Here is a 7,967-nt window from a genome sequence, read left to right on the forward strand (position 1 = left end):
AAAATAAACAAAGCAAAAGGCTTGTACATCTGGCAGCTGTACTTTTTTTTTTTTTCTCAGCTGTCGTTTTGGAGAGAAACAAAGATACAGAATAATGCGTCCATGCCACTTGTAGGCAGGCACCGAGGATCGGTGCATAGTTCGGTTTTTACCAAACACGTTTCCGAGGTCCTAATATTTTCCCCAACGCCGGCCCCTAAGCCTTTCCTTCTGGTGGCAGCGACGTCTCGTTCCGCAGCGAGCGCAGAATCCGGCGGAAAGCGGAGTCTCGGGGGTCCCGTTAACGCCACATGCAGGAGTTTGCAGAGAATAATTGCTACAACAAGAGGAAGGTCTTGTCATTCTCATGCAACAGCAGTTCAAAGATAAACTGCACTCCCTTTAGTCCTTGTAAACCCACTCTCGTCTCCAGCCTTGCTCTGTTTATGCTGACTGCGAATTCAAACTGAACTGGCGTGGCACGAATAATGCGAACTGATTCGGATTCGAGAGAGATCCAGACACGTGCACACTTTTCCCAAGACCGTGCATAGAAGAGAAATCTCGTTACAATGCTTTACTACTTGTCGCGCAGGGCAGGGATCATCATTATTTGCACATCCTCAAAAACTATTCGTGAGATTGTAGGGCGGGGCAGCCCCCCCCCCTCAAGAAACAGCTTTGAAAATGGTCCTTTCCCCGCCAAAAAAATATAAATCTCCATGCAGACGGATCCCTTTGTGGCATGTAATACAAATGATAAAATCTCAGACTTAAAGCAATGTAAAAACCGACTCACCCGGGAACTCACGATTCTATAACTACCCAGAAGGAAAGGTCTTTTTTTAAATAGAAGTACTAGCGGGGAAAAAAAAAAAAGGTTTGCTCATTCAGTTATCAGCTAAAAGGAACAAAATGGTTATGATTCCCATGTTTTATTCAGATTTTTTTTTTTTGGCGGAGCGCAAGGCAGTTTTCTCTTGCTCCTTTGGGGCTTCCGGATCAATTGGAACAGGCCTCTGTTAATGGTGCCTCCAGCTTTCTTTTAAAACTACCCAGGATGTTTTCCCTTGCCTGATATCCCCGCCCCGCTCGCTTTAGTTCATTCACTGCAGTGACAGTTCTTGGCGGGGAGCCACAGGCTGCACCCTAAATGTGGCCGCTAGATGTCACCACTGAGCAACGGCCATGACCGCGGTCTGTGCACAGCACTGGGACTGGGTCACCCGGGAGGCCCCTTCTAATGAGTTTAACGTTTTGAGAAGCTCTTCCGGAATCTCAGTAAGTCAATTCATATTCATACGTGCAAAGGAATTAAATAGAGAACTTGTAACATGTCACAAAATAAATAATCAAATAACTATTTAATGGAGCATACAGAAAATAATTCAGAAAGCACAACCCCCCCCCCACAATAATGATCATAAAAAATCAATAAATAAAGGAACCAGTTCAAAAGAGAAACTGAAGTCCCAGCAGCGCCATATTCTTTCTTTCTTTCATGTGTAATATTAACTCATGCCTTTTCATTGGTAGCTTAAAAAGAGTTCTATTCAGGAAGTAAGTGAATGTCACATGCCTTGTAACTCAGTGTTTCAATGGAAGATGCCTGCTTCTGGGGAAACTTTAAAATGATACCTTGATTCCAAATAATGCTGGATGCTGATCGAGATGACAGTTCAAATGCTGCTCAAAGATGTTCCAAGGAATGTACCAGAGTGGGGATGCAATTTCTCAGGTGGTCGAAGATTCACCTAACCAGACAGATGCAAGCAGTTCTGAGGACCACTCAATCTAAAATGCACATAAATTGCATCAGAATGCATCATATAGTCACAACCAATCAACAAATGAAGAATAAAATTACATGGACATGCATAAAAACCACAAAAATGCCTTCCAATGAATGAGGGTCATATATGTATAAAAGTAGCACACAATTTTGCAGATATATGATGGATAATAGAATAGTTCATTCATGTCTATGTTTACAAACGAGAATATTCTCATAAAGGCATAAACCCAAAAGGGTTACAGGATTGCATATAGTACAAAATGCATATAATAAACTGTATTTACATCAAAAAGTTACATTCAGAGTCCAACCATAAATAAATCTATAAGAATGGAATGTCTGTATTATAGTGCAAGTAGAGCTGTCTCTAAAAAAAAAAACCTAAATACATGAATACTGTAGGAGGCCAATACTATAAGCATATTGGATTTCCCAAAAATACTATATTTAACTTATCTTTGTAAATAAGCAATACTTAAAAACATGGCATTGTACCATAGTTTGAAAGGATATTCTGTTCCAATTAATCTAATGGAAGCATGGTTTTAACTGTGGTAAGAAAAAATGCACATAGTAACAGAATGACAATCTTGATGACAGTAGATAAAGACCAAAATGGTCCATCCAGTCTGCCCAGCAAGTTGCTTAGGTTAGTAACTGCCGCTCTGTGCAGGTACTCTCATGCAGACATGTTAACTTTAGGTCACCCCATTTCTTCATTTCCATTCTCTAGTCATTTGGGACCCTCTATATTTGTACCATACTCTTTTAATTTTGTTACTGTTTCTTGTCCTCACCATCTATTCCGGGAGGGTATTCCATGCATCTACCATGCTTTTTGTGAAGAAATATTTCCTCACATTGTTCCATGGAAATTAATATCATGATCCCTAATTTTACAACTTCCTTTCCATCTGAAAAGATTTGATTTTTGTGCATAATTACATTTCTTTCTGGTATTTGAAAGTCTGTATCATATCTCCCCTGTCTCTCCTCTCCCCCAGGGTATACATATTTAGGTCTTCCAGTCATCTCACAAGTCTTTCCATGCTTGCAGACCCCACACCATTTTGGTCGTCCTTCTCTGGACCGCCTCATCCCGTCTTTATCCTTTTCGAGTCGTGGTCTCCAGAACTGAACGCAGTACTCCAGGTGAGGCCTCACCAAGGACCTGTACAAGGGCATCATCCCCTCCTTTTTCCTGCTGGTTATTCCTCTCTCTCTGCAGCCCAGCATCCTCAAGCCTTAGCCACCACCTTGCCACATTGCTTTGCTACTTTGAGGTCTCTCTCCTGGTCCGTGCACACTGTAGTAAAAAACAAAAGAAAACAGACCCTTTGTGTTATCTACTAAACTGAAGATACAAGATGCTTACCACTGAATCCCCTACCTGCTCCATGGCAGGGCTTCAGGTTTCCTTTTGAACTGATTCTTTTATTTTGTTTGTGTTTAGGATCTTTTTTTTTTTTACTTTATTTTTATCAATTTACAATTACATCGAACAACCTGAAGGAAAAAAAAAGGAGGTACTGAGACTAAACCAACTTAAGGCAACCTAAAAAAAAGAAAAAGGCAATACATTCAGCCTATAAAGTCCAAAAGCTGAGGAGCTCCAATAACATAAAAATCATAGAGGGATAGGTATTGTAGAGAAAAAGAGAAAGAAGAAAATGAACATGAGCCAACCCTAACGACAGCAATATCTATGTTTCAAGGACTGCAGATCTGATTTAGGACCCTCGCCTCCCACACCCCTTAATCTTTTAGCATCAAGAAAATAACAAAGTTGAGAAGGGTCATAAAGAATATAAGAAACATTCAGTAACTTAATAAAACATTTACAAGGCAAACAAATAATAGCGAAAAATGCGCCAAGGATAGTCACCTCTTGGTGCATGTCCAAACAACTGCTTCCTACATGTCTGAGTAGCTTTTAGGATCATTATTGTAGGGTTATTTTTTTGTGCTGATTTGTTTAATGTATTTAACTTAATGGTTTTTGGATTACACATGTCATGAGTTTTCTACTATCTCAAGTCTATGGTCTCCCAATCACCACCATTTTTCCTGTTTTGGAGATATTTTTGTGGCGGTGTGCCGCTCTCTATTTGCCTAGGAATTAAATAGAGTCAAAGCTGAAGGTTGCTTGATTTAAGACCTGCCCCTGCCCCGCCCCCTGGGAAATAACCTTCCAGGGGGGGTGTGGCTGTAAGATCATATTTTCAGATTTATTCCCCCCAAAACATAGGAAGGGCAATTGTCACAGGGATTTATCTGGGCTGGGCATTACAAGAGTTATCAGGCTAGAGAAAACTGACACCTCCCCCCTTCAGAGCAGCTGAAAGTATACTTTACAATTTAAAATATTTCTATTGTATGCTGGCTCCTTCGAGGATTAGCTGCACATGCCTTACAGCTAGCAGGTGGGCTACTCCAAATTTCCCCACCCCCTAAAATATATTATTGAATATATTTTGCAATATATAACCAATTATCACACACAGCTCTGATCAGCCTGAAAAAATTATCTACTAAGACCAAAAAAAAAGACAAAAAGAAAGCTATGGTATAACACTAAAGAAGGAAACGAGGAAGTCAAGAATAAAAACGTAGGCTGCTATTTCTAAGACAGTAGCCATCACCGCTGCTTTATCTGTATATTAAAGGTGAGAGAGGCAGGGAGAAGAGAAAGGCCAATTTGATTCTTTGAAAAAGGCCCATGTACATAATCCTAATATCGATAACCGCATTTATAGAACACCTTTCCTTCTAGAAACTTTTAGCATGCTTTACAGTTTATTATGGCGGAAACGTGCATTGCATACTGCCATTTTTGGGGGTTGTGGCTTCTGATTGCCACTCACTGTACATTCTCTGAAGGGCCAGTGTGGAGAGCCTGGGTGGCTACAAAAGTCCCTGCTGCTCCCCTTTCCCTTACAATTTGGGTACCCCTCCCTCTCCCTTCTGTCACACAAGCCTCCGTGGTGCCCCCCATGACAGAAGCAACCCACCCTACCTTCCTATCTGGGCCAGGCAGGCTTTGCAGCAACTTTTTTTTAAATCTAAAAGCAGCTTGAAGCCAGAAGCAGTGACAGCAGCCTGCGAGGCAGAGCTTGCACTCACAGTCCCTGCTGTGACCACCTCCTGCAACTCCTTCGGCTTTCCTGTATGAGCAGGAAATCCGCAGCGAAGGAAGGAGGGTAGGTGGGGGATCAACAACCCTCATGGGCTGCCGAGCCGTGATTTCCCGATTCCCTCCCAGCTGACTTCCCGCCTCTCACCCCATCCTGCACAGCTAAGCCCCTGACTGCTGACCTGTGGCTGCAGCTATTGGTCCTGGACAGCAGCAGAAGGCTGGGGCAAGGGGCATCTAGTGGTCATTGACTCCAAAACGCTTAGTTGATCCTTTGAAGGCTCTCCATAGGCAGTTTGTCTTCTTAGTTTTCAGGAGGGGTGGGGGAGAGCAAGGACAAGGGAGCTCATAATGGTGGGGGAGAAAAGGGGTGGGAGGGGGGGGGGGTTCAACTCAGCACTAGCCTGGAGCATTGTCCCCTCCAAACTACACTTTTGAGGCTCTCTCCACAAATAGCAGTGCAGGCTGACAATCAGACTTCAACCAACATCAAGTTGTTGCTTTCAAAGGTTTGCTCAGCCACCCATCGACATTTGCCTCCCTAGGTGGCTGCCTATACTGCCTGTTAGGTGGTACTGGCCCTGCTTATGTCTACAATAATATCTATGAAGAGAAAAGGAAGTAGGAGCAGCATTGTTGTTGTTTATCTTATCCTTTTTCAACCCATTTCTGGGTGTTGAGAGTTAGGCAACCGAGACCCCACCGAGGTGCCTGTGACCATTTCTTGACAAAGTACTGCAGCGTTTTGCCATTACCTTCTACAGTCCACAGCAGCTGGCCTTTTCTGACAGTCCGTCATCCAGGCACTAGCTAAGCCTGATGCTGCTTATGTACCAAGATGGAATGAGCTTGGACTCATACAGGTGAATGCTGGTGGTAGGGAGCAATTCTACAATCATTGAAAGGCCCTTGAGTTTCAAATACTTTCATTTCTTTTTTTCTCTCAAAAACAGGGTCTTCAGATTCACAAGTGAGGCATCAGAGGCTACGTACCCTTTAGAGATCAGGGCAAGTTCCGTGTGAGCGCTAGCAGTGCTCTAAAGGACAAACAACAACCCAAAACAAGTATCCAAGGAATTACACAGACTGCTCTGGGGAATGGCAAATGCCATCATGAGGAGAGACAGATTTGTGCAGGCTCACAGGAAAACTAAATACCAGATCAGGCAACCCTTGCACACCTAGCCGTTCAGTCACAACACAGGGCATGATGCAGTGTTAATTAGGATATTTAATACAACTCAATTGCAAAACAGGAAACCTGGGAGCCTTAATTGCACCTTCACAATGGTAATAGCTCTTTAATAGGACATGGCACAAGGCAGCCATGATTAATATGATACAATATTGTAATTGGGAACTGGGAATTGCAAGCTACATTCTATGGTCTTAATTGAGAGGAAGATTAGCAGTAATAGGCACCTTTCCTGTGCATGGAGACTGCTTAGGAATCACAAATTCAACAGTGGTCTTAACTACAGCAGGTCAATAGCTACAGGGGAAGTTGTTTAGTGTATTTCATATGTGTGCAGGGTGTGAGATCTTTCATTAGGCTGTTAAGCACTGGTGAAAGCTGCTGCTGCTGTTTGTGACCGAGCAGGTCCCTTCCTTAGACAGGACCAGAGGGAAGCAACTTTGTGATCTATTAAGTCCCTGTACAAGGAACATCTTTAGATAATTCATACACCTCTCCAGTTAGAATAGTGCTTTTTAAGTCAGTCTCGGACCACCCCCTCCAGCCAGTCAGGTTTTCAGGGTATCCATGATGAACATACCGGAGGAAGATTTGCATGCACGGCCTCATCATATGCAAATCTATCTGATGAATATTCATTGTGGATCCTCTGATAACCAGACTGGCTAGAGGGGGTACTCTGGGACCGGCTTGAGAAACACAGACAGGCCGATGCAGTAATCTGAGTATTAAGAACCTGGATGCTGGATTTCAGTGAATGGTTTTAACGCACAGATTACAATTTTATTTTTAACTCCCTAATGCAGTAAGCTAATGCTATGATAAGACATCGGGATTTAAAAAAAAAAAAAAAGCATGTTGAAAGGAAAATGTGTGTTTGGCACAGGCTGAATACAAGTTTTAACCTGGGGAAAGGGGGGAGGGGCATTATGGCTGATAGGAGAGCAAATACTTATCCGACTAAATGGTACTGACATCTTTTTTTCAGGTTTTAACTGTCAGCATAGTAGTGCTGGAAACTTAACTCCATCTCTAACCAAGAAGTTAGGTTTCTACTGCTAAGAAAGACAGGGTTAGGCCAGCACACCTCTTTGCTTAATGCCCTCATATTTGCATGAGATTTCCAATCGAGGGCGCTTAAGCAGTTCTCACATTTTGGAACACACATTTTGTGAGTATAAAACTCCTTCCCACATTGGCAGTAAGTCTCCTGGAGCTGAGGAGAGGAGGAGCTATTTTAGATCTAGTTTTCAATGCAACGCAGCCTCAGATGCAAGGAGTAACAGTGGTGGTTCTGCTTAGCAATAGTGATAATAATACAATCAAAACTGACATAATCACTGGAGAGAGGACGTTAAGTAAAATTACAGCAGAAGTTTTCAATTTTAAAGTGGAGATTAGGATAAAATGAGGACATTAGTTAGGGGGGAAAAAAACCCCCTAAAAGGATTCGTTACAAAGGTTAGAAGTTTGTAGGAGGCATGGATATTGTTTAAAACTACAATATTGGAAGGCCAGGTTAAATGTATTCCATGCATTAAAAAAGATGAAAGCAAGACTAAATGACTGCCATCATGGTCTAATGGTGAGATGAAAGAGGAATTTATGCCAAAGGAAATCTTTCAGAAAATGGAAAGCAGACCCAAATGAGGAAAATAGGAAACAACATAAGAACTGGCAAGATAGATGTAAAACATTAATAAGGCAGGACAAGAGAGAATTTGAAAAGAAGCTTGCCATAGAAGGAAAAACTAATAATAAAAACTTTTTCAAGTATTTTGGAAGCCAGAAGCTTGTGAGGGAATCAGCTGGACTGCTTGATGACCAAGGGGTAAAAGGGGTAATTGGAGATGACAAAGCCATAG

This window comes from Rhinatrema bivittatum, chromosome 2 (assembly GCF_901001135.1).
Source record: "Rhinatrema bivittatum chromosome 2, aRhiBiv1.1, whole genome shotgun sequence".
Taxonomy (NCBI): Eukaryota; Metazoa; Chordata; class Amphibia; order Gymnophiona; family Rhinatrematidae; genus Rhinatrema; species Rhinatrema bivittatum.